The 23161-nt window shown below is 44.5% G+C and overlaps 1 long non-coding RNA gene across 1 annotated transcript in view; it reads left to right on the plus strand.

Moving 5' to 3' along the window:
* LOC146179356 (uncharacterized) overlaps positions 1 to 22845 on the plus strand; it is an 88035-nt gene extending 65190 nt beyond the window's left edge. Inside the window, exons 2-3 of the long non-coding RNA XR_014700920.1 lie at positions 13833 to 14043; positions 22709 to 22845. This is a non-coding gene — a long non-coding RNA (uncharacterized LOC146179356). The remainder of the gene's footprint in view (positions 1 to 13832; positions 14044 to 22708) is intronic.
* Positions 22846 to 23161: the final 316 nt, after the last annotated feature.

The raw sequence follows: 23161 nt of genomic DNA on the forward strand, positions 1-23161 counted from the left end.
AGTGTGGATGTATTCATCACAGGATGGGTGACATTGACACACGCCACCGTCCGGATAAACTTTGGAACATCAGTGTCGCTAGTGTTGGCATTGGTTGTGGGAAGTATTTTCCCTCCCATATAAGTATATATTATTGTCGTAGTATCCGGTGGTTTGTTCGCTACGCTGCGGCTCTGCGCCTTAGCAAAACGCTTGCGTCGCTCCAAGTTGCCGCAGCGAGGAGCCATATTTCGTAGCAATGGCTTGCCATCTGTCAGCGAAATCGGCGGGGCCCAAGACGGATACACATAATCATTTGAAGGACGAACTTCTTTGTTTGGAACAATATGAAGTTCCTCTAGGATGTATCGGCCAGCTGGGGTACAGCTTAGCCGATCCCTTTGGGCGAGATTTGCCTGTTCGGCAATCTCCACGAGCAGATTCATGCCACTCTGCGCGTACAACACTATGAGAAGTGTGCGTTTCAGCAGACCCGTGATAATGCGGATGGCTTCTCGGTTGAGCTTTTCAAAGTTTTCAGACTGCCTTCTTGTGATGATGTGGAAATTGTATCCATACATGGATACATGGATGGAGAAGAGACATCTGGACTAGTTGGTACGATACCATAATGAATAAACAGCACTAAAGAAGACGGTGAAGAGCAGTGAAGCAAACAGGACGAGTGCTGACTCGCAAGTGAACTTTAATAAAGAAAACACCGAATAAAAACTCAAGCCAAGCCGCACAAAACCACGCACTTATCAAATACCAAAAACCAAGTCATGAGAAACCAGTACAGATGCCATTTTGAAGAAATCTGACCTCATTATCTGTTAAAGTGATGGATGGGTAACTGAGTACATTCTTCACCTAATCGCATGATACACCTGACCTCAACAATTTCTCGGTTGATCTACGCCGGATGGGCACCCAAAATATCTGCCTGTGGAGAAAACGGTTGGCAGCCTTCGCGCCCTTTAGAATGCGCAATCAGATTAGACCCCCTACGAATCTCTAGTGATCTCTCGTACCCTCATAGCCGACCATTAATACAACTTCCCGTTTTAGCCTCGCCCGCGAAATTCAACACCGGGCGCCTGGGATTCCCTGGCCTTATCCATCAACGTGGGACACTACTCTTCACTACAAAAAAGAAATCAACGTTCACTACGACAACATTAGAGAAACTCTCCGTACACTTCCTCTTCCTGATAAATCTCTCACTACCACGCAAATCCGCATTCTTAGACGCATACAACTAAATACACTGCTTACTCCTGCCCGATCTTTTCTATACAGAATCATACATTCCCCTGCATGCCCAAATTGTCCAGAACACTATGCAAACTTGGAGCATTGCATCTTTTCATGCCCTGTCGCCCTCCAATCTCCTCACTTTCCACATCCTCCTCCCCCAACGTGGCGGGCTTGGTTAGCCTCTGACCAGCTGCAAGATCAGTTGGCCTTGGTGACCCTGGCCCAGGACATTCTTAACGCTTAATGCAATGCGTTAAATAAAAGTTGTTTCCACCTCCTCCTCCCGTTTTAGCCACATACACGTTATGACAAGATGGCGGAACTCTGTATATCACGCCCATTTTAAATGAAAAATAGGAATACTCATTTTATAAAGGATTTAAAGGATTTTGTATAGCAGATACGGTAACAATTCATGACAAGGATCCTAGAAGAAAGCTACTTTCGTCCTGTGCAGTCCTGAAATATTTGTTTAGCATTATGTTGAAACTAGTGGATATTATCTACCACCGCATGGTTGTCGCCTTGACGTGATTGGTGACCGTAATGCATCCGAAAATTTGCGGCACATATGACAGGGTACGCAGGCGTAATATAGTGAGGTATGCAGTCTCAATCCTCCCTACGCGTAAGCAGACAGTAAAAGTGCTCTTGTATGGAAAATGAAAGAATGGAGAAAGTATATACACAGACGAAAAACGTCCTACAACAATCAAAACGGAGCTTCCATGGCCGCGTTTGCGGCGGCTTTGCGCGAAAGTTGGAATGGCCGCCACGCAAAACCGAAAGGGGAAAACAAAAATTAAAACCACAACAACTAGATGTACTACACCTCCATAATGTTTGTTCGTAATAAATAAAGTTAACATTAACACTTGTTTTGACTAAGCTCTATAGTATAATGCATTACGTGTGCGAGAAGCTGACCAATGACGATTCAAAAACTTTAATACGTAGCAGCATTACCCAGGGGCGAATGCTGAGGCATTATCGCATCTTAGCTATTTCAAATGACTGCCAAATTTCTGCTAACTATATTAGTGCTGTTGTTTCTTAATGATTTAAAAATCAGAAGTGAAGACAGATAGTGCGCTGTGTGGTGCCTGCGTATCTCACATTAACGCATAGTCAATATTCCTGGAGCCATCCACTACGACACCCTTAACAGCCGGAGCTTGGTTTGGAACGTTAAGTTAAAATCACACCAAAACTGCAGTTTTCCTCTCTTGGCGCTCAAATACTGGTAATGCCCAATGATGGGAGCCAAAAAAAAAAAAAAATAAAGAACACTTTCTCACGTGGTACAAAATTTATTTTTACTTTCACGGAAACGGAAACAAGAGAGACTTTTCGTCAGAGCACGCCTTGAGACTTTTATTGGTGCAACAAATGTGAATACACGCTCTGAGACACAATGTTTATTTAGAAATGCCTGTGAAAATCATTTTTTAGGATGCTTTTGTGATTTTCATTGCCTCGACAAAGCTAGTGCACCGGTAGCATTTGGCAAGATCTTATCACTACAAGGTTTACGCAACCACCTCGGTAGTCAGCTGAGGAGGGGTAAAGTTGTTTTGACGCCTCAGAGTGCGCCTATGAAAAATCCGCCGCGATGATCACATGCTCGCTTTCGTGTTTATATTGCCTCTGTTTTGTCTACTTGAACGTCTAAACAACTGAACAATGACTAATACAATGCGGTTTCTGTAGTCTCCCGCCAATATATAATACGTTTACCGAGAAGGCTGCTACATTGTTTCGCTGACAAACGCTTGATATTTTGCAGGAGAAAGAATAGACAGGCGACCATTGCTGTTCTCGGAAAGCTACTGCCAAAAACGAAGGCGGAGCTGCATTGGCAAAATGCGTATAAATAACGACTAGGAAATCATAATCGAGTCTACAATTTCTATACCAGCATCTCTATTGGACTGGCTGAAATCAAATATGATGCTTTTCCTTTTCGTACCTCTTCTTTTGATTCATCCTACTATCATACATGCACAACCTTCTGGTGGATATGTGAGTATGCTTTATCGCTACATTACTGAATCTTATGTAACTGGGACCGCAGAACCGACTGGTCTTACAAACATCCGCTGCATGCGCATGCTAGCATGAATAGCAAAATGTTCTTAATACGTATGCTGGATGCTGTTGTCTGACTCTAACGTAGGATTGTGTTCAAAATTATGCTTTTGGGTGCTGAAATGGTAGCATTGGGTTAGGACAGCAGCGTTCTTGTTAGCGAGTTTCACTGAGAACGTTCAATATGTATCACGGCAAAGTTCAGAATTCACGTTCGTTAGATCAGCTTGAAAACAACGAGACTGTTTCAACAAATGTAACGCCTGCCTTGTGCATAAAATAAAATATCTCTAAATGTGCGCGTAAGCTTGATGAGGGGAACTCCTTAGAAATGTTATGTCGCATGTAATGAAATGTTTGATTTGTAGTTAAATGCGAGAAAGTGAATCAAGCAAAATAAACCGCCAGAACTAGGTAATTATGTGTATTTTAATACTATCTTCATTATCTTCAGGGCATTAGCCACGGAGTTTGGAAACATACACTCATCGCTGGTGTATTTTTTGACGGCACGCTCAGACCTATGGGCGAGAGCAATTATTTCGACAAAAATTTTGCCTTTTGAAAGGGCTTTTTTACAATATTAGTGTATTTAGCAAAGTATGTTCGCATCACTTCAAAATTTGCCTATGAATTTCCCCTAGGTCAGGTGCGAATGCCGCCGCAGCCGTGATCCTCGCACTCTTAAGGTACCGATATTGTATGTGGTGACTGTTCCAGGCGTCGCAGGCGAAGCTTGTAGCGGCTTCATATCAACCAAGAATGAACAGCATTGTATATCTCCTCAAGTTACGATAGCAGTGCTTGTGGGGGTGGTGAAAGGTTATTTCCAACACATATAGGATAGGCGCCAGTCTAACAGCCAAGCCTGTTGCTCGAGGTTTTTGGACACTGGCTCTATATTCGGCCAGTAGGCTTAAACCTAAAGCTGCATTCCAGGATGAGAGCTTAAATGTACAGTCTCCCAAAATCTCCCAGTCTCCCAATTCGCTCTTTATGCCTATCTTGAATTTATGTAGACGTTCATACCACAAGTAAATGTTCCTTCCTATGCCGGCCTAGTATGAGAATTGTTTCCGGTGCCTCTGGCTAAGGTTAGTTGGATTCGAAAAAGTTCTTGTTTGCAAGCGCCTTCAGATGTTTCTTGGTTCTTAGACTTCTATCTACCTGCGGGTATTCTACCCTGTTTAGCCGATAGGGCTGAGAACAGCCATGGACCCACAAATGAAGCTGAAATGAAGCTCACGTGGCTTTCATCTGTACAGCGTCAAATTATACAGACTGCGATGGACGGGCCACGAGGTTTAAATGAAGCTCACGCTACTTACACCTGAATTCATTGCAACAAAATTTCCCGTAGGCCTGCTCTATATATGTGCTGGCAAGTCAAGAGAATACATCCACGCAAAGCGGAAAAACGTGGCTTCGAAAAGCTTCAAAAAGGTTACAGCAGTCACCTTTAGCGCACGAGAAGGATGAGAAAACAAAGTTCACAGCCCCCAAGACATCCCTTCAGATCTGCACAAGCTGGAAGCCAGAACCTTTCGGATAGCAATACCTTGCGAAAGCTTCATGATGTTTACTCACATCATAGGGACAATACGTGCTCCCGAGATCATGTGTCAGTGAATGAGCCATCATATATATCTGCGTGCGTTCTGACAAGCAGTTGGAGATCCCGGATTGAACCTATGACGTCTGCGTGCAAGTGCACCTCTTGAATAATGTGGAGGACCGCTGCACTAAAGGAGAACCACTACAAGTGGACATATGAAGGGCTGCACGGATGCTAAGGATTTCGCTTCTTGACGACATTTCAAGAGGGAAACATTTGAAGGAAAATGAAGTAGGTGTCGTAATAATTCTCAGAGTGCACTGTCATCTCGTCATGAAAAGGAATAAGGCTATTCGGTACTCTGCTGAACTTTTGCTGTTATGTAGCAATTTGTACTGTTTCACGGCTCCAGGTTTTCAAGGAAAAGAGATAATGTTGACTCATACCGCCACAATCAAACATTTCTGTGGGGCACATTGTATTACTGCTTTTAGGATAAAAAAGCAATGTTTTCTAGGATACCTGAAAAAGAGAGGAAGTCCGCTAAAGTTCATAAGAGTGTAAGCCAACACCAAAGACATTAAGTGTAAACGCAATACACGTGCAGCAGTTTTATTATAAGAGCATCAGCTTAACGGGCATTGTTGCAAAATGTTTTGAACTTTCTAAGACAGCGTGTTTGTTTATGGTACATAACCACCTGACATTTCTAAGATGTTGCGCAAAGCCTTCGAGTCCTAAAGACTACAGCGGAATAGCATGGCAATAATAACATGGCCTTGAGTCCTAAAGAAGCAACATGCATGTCGTTGCAGTCATCACGCATACCTATTAAATTAACCGGAAAGTAATGATAATGATCATTAACTCCCAGTGGCTCACAATTGTTTACCCTCATTCGGCTATTTATGAGCAGCCATTCTTTCATATTTTATCTGTGCATTTGCATGAATGTATAAGGAACAATTTGCTCAACAGAAAATTCCGACAACCTACATTTTCACTACGGCACAGTGGAAGATAAGAAAATGGACGGTGTTTCATGTCACTCAGAAAGATTTATGAGGCTGAGTGAAACAATTCTGTCATATTTGCTCTAGGTGTCACATCTAAAGCATTAAATCAGAGACATATAAATAGACAGAGCATGAAACTCACTTTAGGAGCGTTTTACCCAATTCTCTCATCTCCTCACAGAATAAGAGGCAAAAACGCGCAGTTGACGCATGCTGATTGGAAAGCAAATATAATCGGTCTAATTTTCTAACGGTGTAACGTCGTAAACGTCGACACTTCCTATAGGATCTACACAAAATTACAAATGATTTGCAAGAACTGGTGCGCGAAATCAATGGTCACTAGTAGCTGTTGCTTGTCAGGTTTTTTTGGATAGCTCGACCACGAGGAGAGCAGGTGTGTAAAGACAAGTGTCTTGACAAAAGAGAGCCACTCACCTCTGTATTTATAGGTATACTTTGGTGGAGTTGTCACGATAATATTTGGAAGAACGCTGATTTATATATGCTCTTGTTGGAATGTTTCAAACCGATAAAAACGAAGCTCGGTTGGGAAAGAACAGAAAGCTGTGTTGACCGGATTATAATATCATTCTCACGAAGGATATAAGGCAATAGTTCACCCCCAGAACACACTTGTCTTGTTAGATAAGCCATATTATCCGGACTGAGACAAATAGCCTCTCAATGTATGCTGATTAACCAATAGAGAATAAAATAGATTGTGAAATAAACAGGCCTCGAGAAGACATACAACTATTGGTGAGCTAATTGCTGGTTACTCTGCGCATGCTCGTTCGAAGCGCCAATTATCTAAGGACTGCTGTGATTTATTTACATTTAGAGAGAGAGGTTGAATGCAGTGAAATATGCTGATTCATAACATGAGCAGAGGCGGCTTGAAATTTCGACAGGCCTGTCCTGAAGATTTGGTGCTACGCACTATGATTCCGCTACTATGTGATTTTTGCAGGCGCGGAGTGCGAGAATATGTTTTACACAGAGAACAAAGATCTATACCTCGAAATGTCATGAAGTATTTTCTCTGCGATAGAGAATTATTTCATACCCGTTCAGCTGGTAACATCAAAGGACTTAATGCTTAAAGACTTGACATATAAGGACTTAATCTAGCAGTGAGCACTTGCCTAAAGTATTGTTTAGCCTTCAGAAGTAACAAGCTAAATTGTGTAAACCTAACTGGAAAAAAAGAAACTTACCTCGAAGTGAGAACGATATATGCGGCATTCCGCTGAAGTGATTCTTATGTTCAAGCAATGAAACCTCCTTTTTAGCTATTGCGGGAGCAAAGCTGCAACTGAAAATACACCTGTCGCGAAATATGTACCGCGTTTGTTGTGAGGATCACCCTCACCGTAGGCATAACTTCATACATAGCCAGCTTCGAACGCGTCGATTCATCGTGGCGGACTGAGGAGGCATTCCTAAGCAAAAGAAAGCTGCGGGGTGATTAAGTAGCAGAAGCTGAAGGAAGCGTTGTGCGAGAAGAAAAGGAATGAAAGGAGAGGGAGCTGAATATAAGCAGCAAATGAATTCTCGGAAAAGAAAAACAAAATGCACATTCAGCCATGCTAAAGAAGAAAGACAGAGGAGAAAATAGGAGAGATATGTTCTAGAAGCTGAAAAAAGCCTCAAAATTTGCGAACGACGACCAACACAAGAATGAGGATGCAGTAGACCTAGGCTAAAGTTATTTGAAAGGGTTCAGCTATTTCCCTGGTGAGGTGGTTGCCCGTTTTATCGACGGCAACGAGGGTTTAAGTTCTGGTAGTCTTCCCGTTCTCTTCGTCTCCTTATAGTACAGATACTTACGTAGGCGGCCAAGGAACTGGCAAAGTTTAGGATTAGAATCGACCACTACGAGAGTGAAGAAAGGGGGCGAAATGCGGGCTGCAAGAGACTGCAACGCAACAATCCATGTGCCCACATAATGCCGCGAATAAGAACGGAGGAGGAATACGGCCCATGCCCGAGCAGCTTCGCAGCGTTTGTGCGGCCAGTCGGACGCACGACTCCGGGCCGATATGTTCTTCCTGTCAATATGAACGTAGTACATATCGCGGCCCTGCACAATTCATTAACTCTAAAAATGGGGAAAATTTAGTGTCCAATAATTAAGGTGATTGAAAGAGAATCTCAGCACGCTTATTAAGGAATATATAAAACTTGTTAATGTATTGTAAAGAAACCTGTGTAAAGAAACCCGTAGTTATTCTCCCAATAGACGATAGAAGTTGTTGCGACGCGATATCTAGCAGTCTAATTTTGTAAAATTTAGGATTTCACTTTATTCTTATTAGATCTGTACGGTGGCAGCCACTTTTAAGTGAAGGTGACACGCAAAGCACCGGTAGGCTTTGCAACGTCAGTGAACGTTAAGAAACCACGCTGGTCGACATTTCTGGAGTCCCGTCTACATCGTTCATCATAGCCCAATTCGCTTCCTAATGAAGCTTATTTCTAGCATTCATTGTTCTAGTATGGATCATACGAAACTCTGAAGGAATGGAAGAGGACAGCACGTCCTCAAAAGTGAACAAAAGAACTCTAGTATCCGTCATGTCTTCGATATACTTTTGATAAACAAGTATTGTTAAATATAGTGTTCCGTCGTTTTCACGGTTCTAATGGCCATAGTTCTTTATAATTACTTCGTGTAAGTGCAGAATATGCGGGCGACACGCAGATAAAGTAACATCCTTCTGATTTCTTTCATTTAGCTGCTGCACTGTCCGCAATACCCACGGTCGACATCGCGAAACCGGGCGGCAACCAACCGCGACCGCAGAACCACTAGGGAGCAGCAGTAAGATCTTCGCACCCCAAGCGGCGGCACTGAGCATAACTGAAGTAGAAGAGCTGCGCCTACTTCCATGGCATTGTGAAGGCTGGGAAGAGTGCGCGCTGCCTTCGAGACCGGTCTTGACCTGAATTAGCCGTTTCTGTCGCATTATGCTAGATGGACAAGGAATGATCTAGAGTGAGAATGAATGTCACGAACAGTGTCTGTGCATAGTTCTGAAGCTAACTTTTATAGGGCTGATCTAGACCCACCAAGAAGTAGATATCTGGGCTGTGGCGATAGCAGCAGCCCAAGTAGCACTGAACATTAAATAATGTTTTAAAAGAATTATGCGTACATCATCACAACTTGTAAAAAATTAAAGAGCACTGCAGAATCAACATTTGAGTAATGCGAAAACACGGATGCTGCTGTTGGTTGCTTCTGGTTGTTTCTAGTAGCCTAATTCACTTCCTGTTGGCCCATTTTAGTCTTTGGTACTTTCAAATTGCCCGCCAATCCCTTCATATGACCTTTTTCGGCTCTACTTCTGGTTGCGTGACGTCACATCCTCTACCTCACATTAGTTCACTTCTCGTTTATTCCTTTTAGCCTTTAGTCTTTGGTACTTTCAAATTGCGCGCAAATCCCTTTTTATGCCATTTTTCCGGCTTTACTTCCGGTTGCGTGACGAGACATCCTTGACGTCATATACACTATGGCACCCGTTTCTCTCTCCCGCTTTCTCTCCCACCTTGCTCCCTTCCCTTACGGCCCGGTGCAGGTGTCCATAGAACAAGTGTGGCAGATACTACGCCTTTCCTTTCCTGTTAACCAGTTATTCAAATTAATTAATTAATTAACTTATAGGCCTAATAATTATTTCGGACACAACATTACGTCAGCCTCTATCGATTGACACCACTCAATAACCTCTACCCCTTCTCAACTACCCGCAACTGCTGCGGACACGATTTTGCGGACGCGGTTTGCGGACATGGTCTGTGGACACGGTCTGCGGACAGAAATCTGTGCACATAGCGAAGTAACGCTTTCGCGTTAATAAAACATTAAGCAATAATTGAACATTCATAGTTAACATCGCTGTGGTGCTCACATAAAAAATTACGAGACACTTTGGCGACTAAAGTGGTGGAAGGCGAAAGCCTTAGTGCCGCATTTTGCTACGTATTTGTTGCGCATTTGGCGGTGAATGGTGTTTCGAGTGAAGAGGGTGACTGCAATTTCACATTCCTCCCTTCTTTTATTGCAAGGTAGATGTGTACGCGGAGAATGTGACAGATACTATGCCTTCTCTATCTTCTAAATCAATTTCAAACGCCGCCGTTTCCTGCTATACTAACTCATCCTAGACATCTGGGTCTGGTTCTGTTTGCCGTGTGGTGCGGCGTTCGAGGAAACGACAAACGAAAGGGTGCACGGACGCCGGGATCGGACGCCGGGGCGGGGGGGGGGGGGGGTCAGTTACATATATGTATTGATTAATTTATTGATTCAAACTTTATTTTCCACCGATTCAGGCGGCCCCCTACTCCCCGCTCCTGGCACGCAGGCCTGAGGAACGGGAGCTGGAACCTCCGCGACTAAAGACTGGCGAATATATTCGCGGCCTCAGCCGCCAGGCGGACGGCTCTTTCCTGGTCAGCGCGGACGTCGCTTCGCAGCAGGGTCACCCAGGCTTCTCTACTTTAATGTTGTCCCTAGCGCCAGGAGACTTAAGGCATTCGAAAAGTATATGGTCGAGGGTCTGCCTCGCTTCGCAGGCTTTACATTTATCAACTTTTCTCTCAGCTATCTGGGTGGGAAACGGACAGGGTTTGGGAAATTTCAGGCTTGTAATCGCCGCCAGGCTATGGCCTCTTTATTATTTGGGCTAGGATGCGGTGGCGGCATCAGACGTCTTCCGTATCTATATTTTTCGATGATTTCTTTATAGGTTTGCAAACGTTCGTCCATCTCACGGCAGTCGGGCGGCTCCGCGTGTGCCCGGAAGTAGATATCTCGGGCTAAATCACGGGCCGCCTCGTTGCCGGGGGCGGACGTGTGTGCTGGGACCCAAATTAGGATGATTTTGTGATCGATTTTAGCTGCAGCTGATAGAATTCGGGCGGCTTCTTACGAGACCATGCCTTTTCTGAAATTCCAGATCGCATATGCGTCAATCGCCTTGTGACGTCACCACCTGTCGACAGTACATCGCGCGCTCCTTGTCGAACACAACCAGCTTTTGATTGAACGCATAATAGTTAACCGGCGATCCATAATTCGTCTACAAGAAAGGAAAGGCGATCTGCCACTCGCGGAATGTTGCCATCGTTCTCACTGTAGACAAGAGGGATTAAAGAACGTTTCACGGCTGATCATGACATTCATTCGTGTACATTGCCTTGTATGCCTTTTTTATCTTTGATCGGAGTTTCCTTTTGTGTAATGTCGTGGGCCAATACCAGGCAATAACGAAAAACCAAAAATCCGGGGCGTGGCGCAGTGGTACCTCACGGAAGAACACGTGACACTTTTTCTGACGAACACAGTGAGCCCCCCCCCCCCCCCCCCCCCCCCCCCTCCGGAGCGCCAGTTGTAAAGCGCTATTCACACGGGGGAGCTTTTCGGGAAGGGGGTGCGGGCGCACCGCTGGCTGGCGGAGCCCCCTCCCTTGCTCCTGCATTCACACGGGCGGCGGAATACGAGAGGGGTTCCAGTGTTGCCAGATGACAGAGGCTCGGCGCTCGCCGAGGAGAGCGCCGTCTGCGCTGCCTGCCTTGCCGCTTCGCCGCAGCCGGGTACAATCAGCCGGCCTTTCAGGTAACGTACTCGCACCGGATAATGAATGAGGAAGGGGGAGACGGGAATACAATGAAGTTGCCTGAGAACTTAGCACCCCAATTTGCATGATTGTCATGTTCAACACAAAAAACAAGGGCGTAAAAACATGGTAAGCACCAGAGCCACAACATAAACCGAGTGCCACACACATCCACACTTTCATAGAATAGGCACCCTGTTGGATATATGCCTATCCAGTTGTTTCCCAGGAACAATCTGGTATTATGTGATTACAAATAGCTATATATTTTGAGTTAAGGATAGTACAGCTCTTATTTTCTTTGTAATAACTTTTGTAAATTTATTTTCCGGCCCCTGACTGAAGCATTCCGAAAGCTGATCCTTATGTAACATTTCTTTTTTACTGCGTCACCTGCTATAAGCGCAGTAAGATTGTCAGCAAGCGCTACGAAACGCACTAGAAAGAGTTTAAAATATAAATAATCAATATACGAAAGAAACGGGATAGCATAAAATGCATCCAAACGGCATGTCAGACATGTCAGTGTGTCTTTGCCGGACAGGCCCTACAGTCCTGGTCCGCGCTTTGATGTCTTAGCGACGCATCACGTACGAGCGTAATGATAGCCTAACGCCTCTGACGCCAAAGCAGCCAAGTTTCTGCATTAAAAAGACTATGGTTGAACAATTGAAATACTTTCGAAAACTCGGTACATTGCAAGCGACATCTGTTTGACACAATGCATTTTTTAAAAACTATTTCGTCGGAGTAATGCTGTTTCCTCAAGCCAAAATGGCATTCGAAGAGGACCGAATTCTTTGACAAAAGATGATTAATTCTTGGCTAAGTAATTATTTCAGTGTCTTCTCTGCCTCCCCAAGCATCTCTCGATCCTCTGCCCCACCGTCGGGTTTTCTGTCATCCTGGCCATCTCAGGCCCTCTCTACGTCCCTGTGCAGCCGTCGTCATAATGTCGCTCCCACATTCGCTGCTGGTTTTCGGACAAAGAGGGAATGAATTTGCAACACTGCTTAGAAGTCTCTGGCTCCCAACTTGTCGCGCAAGCAAGAGCGCCACAGGCAGCTAGCCATTACAGTGTCACCTGCAGCATTTCATATCTGGCTGGTTTTCTTGTTTCACTGCGAGCGAATAAAAAATAGTAGTCAGAGACCGGTCAGGCAACTCTACTACCACCAGCAACCACCGAATCCCAACTACAATTACGCGCTTCCCATAGCGCGCGACCCGCGAAGTTGCCAGCCGAGCTTTTGTGCCAGCGGATAAAAAGCCCCCCACCACCGAAGGGACCCCGGGAAACCGGTTCCGGCGGTCGAAGGCGGCTCGTTTTCACAACATCCCGGTCGAGAGGGGTGGGGTTCTTCCCTGTGTGAAGAGCCCTTAAGGAGGAAAGGAGGTTGCGCCGCTTCTCGGAGAGGCCACAGCTGACAGGATTCGAGCACACGGATGGACACGACCGCGAGCATGAGCCAATAAAGGCTGTCGCCTTAAAATAATGTGCATATTTATCATTTCCGCGTAATTTGCTTACAGGTTACTGACCTGTCATATGCCTTATGACTTTTTGTCTTCATTTGACCAATGCACTTTCTGCAAATTTTCGCGATTTGTATTGTTCATCATGGCCTCATCGCGCCCTTTTTCTTTCCCCCAGGAATACTCTATTTCTTACTCATCTTTTATTAAGCAGTTAATTTTATTCTGTGCCACAGGCAGTCATCGTGATGCGCAGTTTTATGTTTCCATGTGGTGTTTTCTCTTTTTCGAAATCGAAATCAATAAAAAGAAGGCTGATTTATTTTTATCGTTCTTTGTTTGTAAACAACCTTAGTCATAGTTTTCTTTCCCATCTTAGTTCAGGTGACCAGCAAACAAAGTAAGCAAGTGTGCTCAGTATAGCACCTTTGTGAAATTACCCAGCAGTTGCCGAAAACTCTAGAAACAAGCTTGTTTTTGTATGTCATATCCCAGATGATTGCCCAAATAAACCAAAACTTTTCCGCTATTTGATTGAAGCATAGGTTTAATTTTGCAATTGTGCTTGCTAACTTCACCACAAAACGTTATCAACTCAATTGATCTCCGAAACTTTCGGAAGCGCAGGTGTCATATGCAAGAAGAAAATATTTGGGCAAAAAATCGCTTTATTTCAAAAGTAGTCGCGTAGCCTGAAGCTAGACGAAACAGTATTCATCGCAACGAACTGCAGGCCTTGTATTTAGAGAAGTGCCACTGATAAACAAACCTCTTATTTCTCTTCTTTGAACGTCATTTTTGAAACTATGCGTATTTATCTACTTCCAGGCATATTATGTAGGAAAGGAGTGCAGTTCAAGCGCCGACTGTGGATCACTTGTTGAGAACTGCTGCGTAGTGAAAATCTCGGGATCAAGAGATGGGCACTGCAGAAAACGTCCAGTGCTCGGCGAGAGATGCACTATTGCACTCACCAGAAACCGTTATGACAATAATCTCTACGCTCCTTATGTCGCCGCATGCCCTTGTGTACAGCCAAGTACGTGCTCAATGCATTTTGTTTTTCTTTTTCTGTGTGTGTGTGTATGTATTAAAAATGCCAAAGGTACGATGCATATCATGCTGTGTCTAATACAAAAATATTTTCTTTTATTAGAGAAGTGCGGATTAATCTAAATATTTGTTCACAAATAAAATATAACCAGCCACAACCAATTGGAGAAAATTGATGGCAAACTAATACTCCATGCCACTGACATAGCATTTTCATTCAGCCTTTTGAGTCCCCGGTTTTGAAGAAAACGAGAGGAGCAAGCTTAGAAGACGCCGCAAACTACCATCAGCTATTGAAAAACTTTTCCGGCTGCAAATAACTACGCCATTTATTCTAGTGGTTCTGCTGTGAAAACAAGCAGATACTTCACCATCAAGGCTGCCATGTCTACGCCAGAGTGAACCATACTTGAACTGTTATGGGGGTGGCACTGCAATGACTAAAGGTGTTCTCAAGAGTGTTGGAACGGCATATAGGGCTATTGCCAGCGTTTTGCAGTTAGGGAAGCCCCAGCGTAGGTCAAGCGATAATCTTAGCAACCACTGCAGAAGGCTCTGAAGTAAAGCATATGACAGAGAAAAGGCTACCCTTCAATGGTGGCACTACAATGACTAAAGGTGTTCTCAAGAGTGCTGGAACGGCATAAAGGGCTATTGCCTGCGTTTTTCAATCAGGGAAGCTCCAGCGTAGCTCCAGCTAATGCAGAAGGCTCTGAAGTAAAGCATATGACAGAGGAAAGGCTACCCTTCAATGCTGTGTACCTTCCCTGAAGGCACTTCTGACCCGTTCGCAGAAATCTTTTAGGCAGGCACAGCATCGAGAACGATATGATACGGAAGAAAGAAATGAGAACAGTGCTGCTCATCTACGTGTACACAACACTAGTGGCGGTGCTTTATCGCATTATACTTAGATACCACTTATAAATCTACCAGGTCAAAATAATGAAAAGTTTTTAGTTTAAGCTGATAATCTGTTACGAAATGTAAAAGCAAACTTTCAATTTGTTGCTGGTCTTTACGAAACTGTTGCCCAGCCCAGTTGTGTTATTTTAAGCATTTGAAGACGCTTTGGTAGTTTGTCATATCTTTCAAAGATGCATGTGCATTCAGGAAATCATTGAACCTTGAATAAAAAACTATTCTATGGGATGTTTTGTTGCCAGGAAGCGAAAATTGCAATTATTACAAGTATTTGAGTGTTGAGCCATGATACAAAACATAGTTCCGGTTCTCCAAAACTTTAGTTTTATTGCCCCAGAGCTTCTCCAAAATGGCTTCGTTACTGCTCCCTGAGCTGCTCCAATACGCTCGAGTCTGCTTCCACAACTTTATGCTGCTCCCATTATAGTGCGTCGCAGCATTGCAAGCGGAAATGTTCATTGCGTAATTAGGTCTATAGGACATAGGCACTGGCTCATTTCAGTCAATGATGTATGGCTGTTCTGCGTGCGTCCGCACATAGCGGCATTAGAATGCTTTGCTATAGTAGAGCTTGAAACAATCACGTAATCGCGTATAGAAAGTCACTTCAGAGGTTTTTTTTTTCGCATTATGCGTAAGAGTTTCTCAACCGAGGGAGGGGTTGAAACCACATCATTTTTAAAAAATCAGCACTCCACGCACCAGCACGTTGACACGCAACTTTCTCTTCCACATTCAAATGACAAACCAGCCAAAAAAAAAGACGCAAACACACGAAAGAACTTCACGGGATACGCGCTGGACTAACGACAGTTTTTAGTCCAGCCCGTGTTCCGTGAAGTTCTCATGTTTGCGTTTTTTTTTTTTTGCTGGTTTATCCTGTGAATATGAATTACCAACAGGCCAACCATTCAGCCTTGTTTTGCTTCCACGTCCACATTGTATGCGAGCTAACCACGAGGAATCTCAATATTTTCCACAATAGTACTCAAAAGCGACAACACGGGCAAAAAGTGATCCGAAGATTAACAACAACTAAATAAAACACTGGGCTTCAAAGCAATTTTAATACGTCTTTCTTATAAAAATTCGCAATTTGTATTTCAAAGAATTGCGAAAATACGACGTCTTCATCCTCGATAGCCTTTGTGATTATGAAAATGAATATGCGTGGAAAACAATGTTTGGCATTTAGATCAGCCACTAAGACTACGACATGACAGCGCTCTTTCGGCTCCGTCAGAAGAGCAGATAATTCTGATGGGCTCCTAAAAACAAAATTTTGTATGCAAACTTTACGAATCCTGGCATAACATTTATTAGGGTGCGGCTATTTAGATTATTTAACACATGTCAACGATAATTACCTAAGCTCTATTAATAACATAAAATACCTTTTCAGTTCAATATTTGAATAGAAAATTAGGAATTGCTAAAAAGTATGATAAAGAAACGGCGACAAAAATTCAAGAAAAGGTAGCATAGTATATCTTATACTTTTGAAAATAGGGGTTACTTATGTGTAAATTTCCTTTTTTTCACGTCAAGACGGTTATAGAGCAAAGCCCGTGACTTTGAACTAATGGAATTAAAATTTTATTTTATTGAAATATCTTCATGCTATTTAGGAAAATCTAATGGCTTCACACATGTGCTCATTTCTTTTTATTGCGATTTAGAAGCAGCGGTCATCATTAAGCTCGAGTGGCTTTTATTCGGAGCTCCATCTAGCGATTCTCCCAACGTAATAAAAAACAATGAAACTGAATTACCTAAAACAAACGAGTTCTGTGGTGGAGTCCATTTTGAAGTTGTGCGTCAGATCCTCTTCACGCACCAGATCCTCTTAGAGCGCCGTGTCCGATTCTGGGGCCTAGAGGGCGCACAGTGCCCAATAAACTGTTGTTGAAGTGCCTCCATGCTCGCTTCGGACGCTCACGCACTCAGTCACATCGGTCAGCGCCCTGCATAGAGAGTGAAGGCCTAGCACCAGGATGCAGTCCGCTAGTATAACGGACACCGTGGGTACATTCAAGCGCCGAAGACTGCGTCATGCCACGTCCCAGCCCTCACAGAATAAGCTTCGCAGCTCGTTCCAGAAAATTCTTTCTGTGGCACATTCGAAGAACACGTGCTCCACTGTCTCCCGCTTACCACAAAAGATGCAGTTTCCAGCTCATGACAGGAAGTAACCTCGCTTCTCCTGCCGTGCCCTTGCGCAAGAGCACCCTCCTCGCATTTGGAAGGTATCAGCTTCGATTCCTGGTGCTGCAGGGCACCCGTCGATTTCCAACGGGTACAAGATTTCCCCTTGCCAGGTGCTCGGCTCTCCGAGGCTGAAATGCTTCGCAAAGGGAACAGTGAAGGCGGAAAAAATCTTTTTGAGCCCATGGGCAATATGGGCACTCAGCCATGCCTCAGGACGTCGGCCGGACCCACTCTCCCCGGGAGGATCCTGTAGAGTGGCAGAGGACTTTAGCCACAAGGGCCCAATACAGTGTAATGGGTTTGACTGTACTAAGGTAGTCCCAGGAAAATTGCTGTAGCCGTTCGAGGGCCTGTGCCACTTCTTTGTAGTAGCCGGTGGTTACGGTATCATGAAAAAGCGGTCTCGTTGTCCACAGCCACTGGGCAAGATGAATGAGGCCGTGTGACTACATATCATGCTAGCTGGACGGGGTCGCACGGCTTGCGGAAATGGAGGAACCGTTGAGCCGCAAGTTTTACCTCCACGTGAATGAGGCCAAGTCCATCTGTTGGAGGCTTCAGAATATATTCGTTCGTCGCACTGACCCATACGTGGAACGCCAAATGAAACGGCCCAGATTCGATGGCGTCTGGAGACTGATTTGTTGTTGGCAGTTGACAGCTTGGCAGAGTAAAGTCCAGCAGGATTAGGACAGTACTACCGACGTGAGCTCACGTGAAAAGGGCTATATGGTGCCTCCTCCATAACTAAGTTGCTTCTCCGCTTCTGCATTTTTGTGACTAATGGGTTGCCTATTGCAGCGTTCAGATCGAGATTAACTTCAAGGTTCCGGCTAGCTGCGATGCTCCACTGAATTCCGAGCAAGTCAACCGGTTTCCTGAGCTGGTCTCGTAGCCAGGCTCCCCTTGACTTTCCGAGGTTCGGCTGAGGCCCAGTGAAGTGACAGAGCCAGCGGGCGAGGCGTATCATCTCTTCCACGTGGGACGTTGCGGTACTGATAAAGGAGACGTCGTCAGCGCACACCAGTACACGAAGTTCGTACGTGCCTTCCTTTAACCCCGAGGCAGATGGGGAAGCAAGGACCGAGCGGTATAGTGGCTCTGGATTTAATGCCATGAGGAGAGGCGAGAGTGGGCAGTTCTGCCGAAGCGACCTCTCTATGATAATGGGCGGGCCCGGCTCTCTGCTAAGAAGGATGGATATTGTTTCATCACAGCTGATGGCTAGGCCTTGGACCATTTCATCACCGATCTCACAGTAACGGGGAAGGTCAAAGAGGTAGGCCCGGTCGACCTAATCTAATGCTTTCTTAAAATCAATTTGGAGCCCAGAAAGGGGTCCCATTTCCATATTTTACCGCCTCACAAATGGTTCTTATTCAGTAGAGGTTTGTGTTTACAGAGTGGTATTTGAAACTACAGGCTTGATGACTCCAGCTATACCTCTGAGGGACAACTCATGATGGCGGGCGGAAATTAGGATCTTGTAATCGGCGGGCAACAGGCTTATCGGCCTGACATCCGTGACGTCGAGGATAGATTTGTCGGGATTTCTGGGTACAAGGACAAAGGTGCTTCGACGCATTGAGGGTGCCAGGAGCGTCCGATTTCAGATGTCGTGGAGTACTCCGCCAGTATGTGACTGAGTTCATCGCTAAATGTCTGATTAAAATCCTTACAATATCCCGTCGGGTCCAGAAGGCTTGTTTTTGATAGTTCTTTTATATATGTCGACATTCTTTTACGCTGATAGGGGAATTAATTACGTGTCGAATCTCTGAAGGAACGTCGCGAGGTAGTCGATAATTTCGGCTAGTGAGGTGTCTTTTCTTGACTTTCTAAGAGGTCGGAGTAGTAATTAAAAAAGCTTTCAGCAACCTCTTCGAGCGCGTTGGCGGCGCCACCAGCGTAGCAGACATCGTCGATAGAGTTGCATACCACCCATTCCCGCTCAAAGGCACAGAATACTAGATGGTTTGGGCCTCGTATCCAACTCACTGCTGCCGCCTGCGGAACTAGGGCGCCCCAATAGCGCCTGCTCTTGTTCATCGTGATGCTCTTTTTTTCACTGTTTTATTGTCTTCTCGGAATTCACCTGGCTGCTCATCATCCACCTGTACGAGTTCACGGACAGTGCTTTTTAACCGCTGTATCTTGCTATCTTTTCTGCAGATTAGCTTTGCCCAATTCCTGTACCGAATGATTTAATTCTCTCTTTGAAGAGGTCCCATATAACAGCGCTGATAAGAGCTGTATTCAAGCGCTGTATTTCGTGTCATACCTGATCTGTGAGTCTCTCATTTGAGAGGATGCTTTATTTCATAATCCAGCGCTTTCCTGCGATATATTCCACACGTTTTTTTCTTCAAATTTTAGTTGCGCTTTACACAAGCCCGTGACCAGAAAAACAGACGGGGTTGACCCTGTGTCCTATCAATTACGCCAGGCTGCTCCTGAGACGTCAATCCGGTCCAGGCGAGCCTGAGACACGCCTCTCCGTATTGCGCAGCAAGCTTTTGAGCAGGAGGCCACCTGCATCACTACAACCAGGCCACAGTCGCGAAGGACAGCCCTCAACTTTTGGAACAGTGCAAAATACTGTCCTTCAAACAGTTCTGCACGAGTTACTTCTTCATTGCGTGCTTAGACGCGGACGAAACGCGCAGGTTCTCGCTTCAAGGGCGTTCACAATACAAAAGCGGCTATCGTCTGCTAGCTCACAGTCAGCAATAGCGATCGAATCACGTTTCTGTATTAGGATCACGGTTCTACCTGATGGGATTCGAGTGAGCGCACGAGAACACCGTGAATCGTTTCCATAGCTGTGGACAAAATCCCTGGCATAATTATGGGATGCTACTTATATTTACTTTAGGAATGCTATGTCAGTTTTGTTTTCTCTAAAGAGATCTGATAGCCATTGGTTTATTTTGGATGCACGAGGTTTTAAGCGCTGAATGTGGCAATTGTGAGTGAATATCGCGATGCATCAAATCACATGGAGACGATTGGCTTGCCCGTCTCAGTCGCACTCTTGGACTGTTGTGGTTAGGGGCGCTTGAACGCCTGGCTGGAATGGGCGGCGGCTGCGAGGGTATCGCGTGTTGTGCGTCTGGTCTCTCTTCTCTCCTCCGATAAGGCGGTCTCTTCGTCTGAGTCAGCGACGCCAGTAGGGCGCCGCCGTCTTTCACCACTGTGCTTCTTGCTCCTCCTCCTAGCAGGGGAGTTGTTTCCCTAGTTTGCTCTTGGGTCGGTCGCCGTTGGTTCGGAGGGGCATACGTTTGCCGCTGTCGCCAAGTTCTCTGTACACTGCAAGTCTTCAGCAGGCTCGTTGCTTTTCGATGTCAGTAAAGTGGGTAGGACATTGGCCTCAGCCTCCTCCGAAGAATGATGGGTGACGTCCTCTGATGCTTCCTGTGCAGCAGATCCTGCGTGTCATTTTCCGGAATTGCCGAGTTTCCGTGAACTTCGCGGTGTTGTCGCTTTCCTGCCAGTTGTGGAGCCTTGTTTTTGAAACTCAGCTTGTATTTTCTCCGCAACCATGTAATGGTCGTAATTCGAACTTGGAGGCTTCAAGTTCAGCCTTGCTGCATTGGAGTTAATGGCAACTCGTGGTTACTGCGGCTATGTTAGTCCTTTTCAGAGGTTACTTTGCTGTTTCGTACTTTGCATCCCTTTTCTCAAGCGCAGCCGCCGTTCGCCGATCACCCTCCAAACACGCTGAATATTTCTTGCTGATCACCAGGCATAGCCTATGTCCTCCATCATTTTAAAGAATCATGTTTTTGAAGGTACATCTCAGAAATCCTATTTTACCATGCGCTGGCTATTTTGTAGTCGTAATAGTGTGCATCCTCTTTTTTTTTCTACATGCAGATATATCCGGGGAAATTACGATTTGTCGAAGCGCGTCTATTAGCTTCACATGCTGCCATTGGAGCAGCGGCGATAATATTTCTGTTCTCACTACGCCTTTTACTAATTGAAACCTCATGTGAGCATAGCTGTTGATATGCAGCAATCGATGAGTAGTTGGACGGACGGAGACATGTTTCATTTACTCTCCATTACACTTTTCATGTTCCTGGAGAAATGCGTCTGTAATTCTTGCTTTTTTTTGCAATGGAGGCTCCTCGTGAATTGCAGATATGAACAAAAAATGTAAGATCAGACGAAGTACAGCGATTGTTGCTTTTAACTGATGCATATGCTCACGGGAGCTCATGATTTAAATAATGTTCAAATAATTTAAATTCGATAGAATGGAAATCTTCGTCATTAAATCTTAATCCAATTAAGCTGGGGCATCGCACACATATATCAAAATTTGCCTTTACAACCTATCACAAACAAATCCTCATGGTACAGGAGCACATCCAATCCTTAATGATGGTAAACAGGACCTATATATCTGCCATGGGAAAGTACATGACATATTCACACCTCCTATACTTCCTAAAATATGCCTCACATGCAATATACGGGCATTACGGACCTATTAGCGTGAACGCAGAACCTATATGCACCCTTAGATTATTATGAGTTCTTTATGTCCCACATCGGCTCCTGCACACTCATACTTTTTCTAAAGGCACTATAAAAATTGCATATAGGTTACTTCAATAGGGATGTCATGTGTTCGTTTAGGATTAAATACGAAGGCGAAATTCAACTGTTGTCAAACACCGACAAAACTAGCACATTTGGAACAGTCGTGTTTGCTTATGTAAACATACCTCATGTTCATTTTTCACTCTTGCGTCCTTGTATTATGTACGAGTCTGTTAAGTGTAACGTGGACGGTATGCGAACAGCTTCAGCGGGGCTAAACCAATGAAGGAAGAGTGCGGAAAACGCAGGCGTCCTCCAGATGACGGGTTGTTATGATTTTTGTTCATGACACAGTTCTTATAAATCTGGAGAGGTAAGACAACAGCAGTCAAGAGGCAGAAAGTTTTAGTAGAAATATTTAAAAAAGAAGTCAGATGCAGAAGTTTAAAAAAAAAATGAAAACTCTGTTCAAAAAGTGCGTCCTATATAAGAGAGGTAATAAGTATCACTTCGGTTTTTGCAAGCATCATTGACCAAAATAAAAGAAAAAAGAAACATAGGCGGGTCCTTGAAGAGAATTTGTCTAAGGCGCCTTTACCGGTCTGCTTTTAGAGCTCTCTCTGTGTAGAACAAAGCGAAGAGTTACGATAAAGCCTTAGAATGTATAATGTTGTAATGATTGATATACTGGAGTAAACATTAAATAATGTTTTTGTTTTATTAAAGAGGCTCTTTATTACAATAACACTTCGTCACTTGGCCTTTAATAATATGTGTCAGGCTCGCTAGGATGCTTCGCTTCTAGACCTGAAAGCCCGAGGACGCGCATCATTTGTCATATGCTTGCCTGCCATATGTCGTTTTGTGCAGTAATACAGGATCTTATTGCCATTGTGTCGGTTTCTCTGTTGTACTTAATATGGCTGTTTCTGATTCCATACCGTCTCCTCCCCTTTCCTAATGTTCAGAATATGTATGCTATCGAAGCCGAGCGCAGAGATTCTCTTTCGGAACATGCCAGCATTACACCGACGCCCGTCCTGGAGGTTAATGCCATCGTGGAAGCGTTTTGTGGAAATAAATTTATTTATTAAACCATCCTGCAGCAACGGAGTGTGTCTTCCTTTATAACATACAATGAATCTGTTTCCTATGCAAAAGACATTAATCTTAAATTTCACATATCTGGTGCCAAAGAAAGATGGCGACTGCATGCATGCATAGCGCGGTCGCACTGCTGTGCTAGTCGAAAGGTCGACACTTTTGTTGTTCTTACAAAGGATGACACAGGTCCACACTGGAAGATTAGCCCACAGGTTGCAAGCACACATAGCGAAACAGATCTATATTTGCTTGAAAAAAACATTACTGAAGAACAACAGAGTAGGGGGCAAATAGTGGGGGTAAAATAAGAAGCACAC

This window comes from Amblyomma maculatum, chromosome 9 (assembly GCF_055883805.1).
Source record: "Amblyomma maculatum isolate TAMU_Amacu chromosome 9, ASM5588380v1, whole genome shotgun sequence".
Lineage (NCBI taxonomy): Eukaryota > Metazoa > Arthropoda > Arachnida > Ixodida > Ixodidae > Amblyomma > Amblyomma maculatum.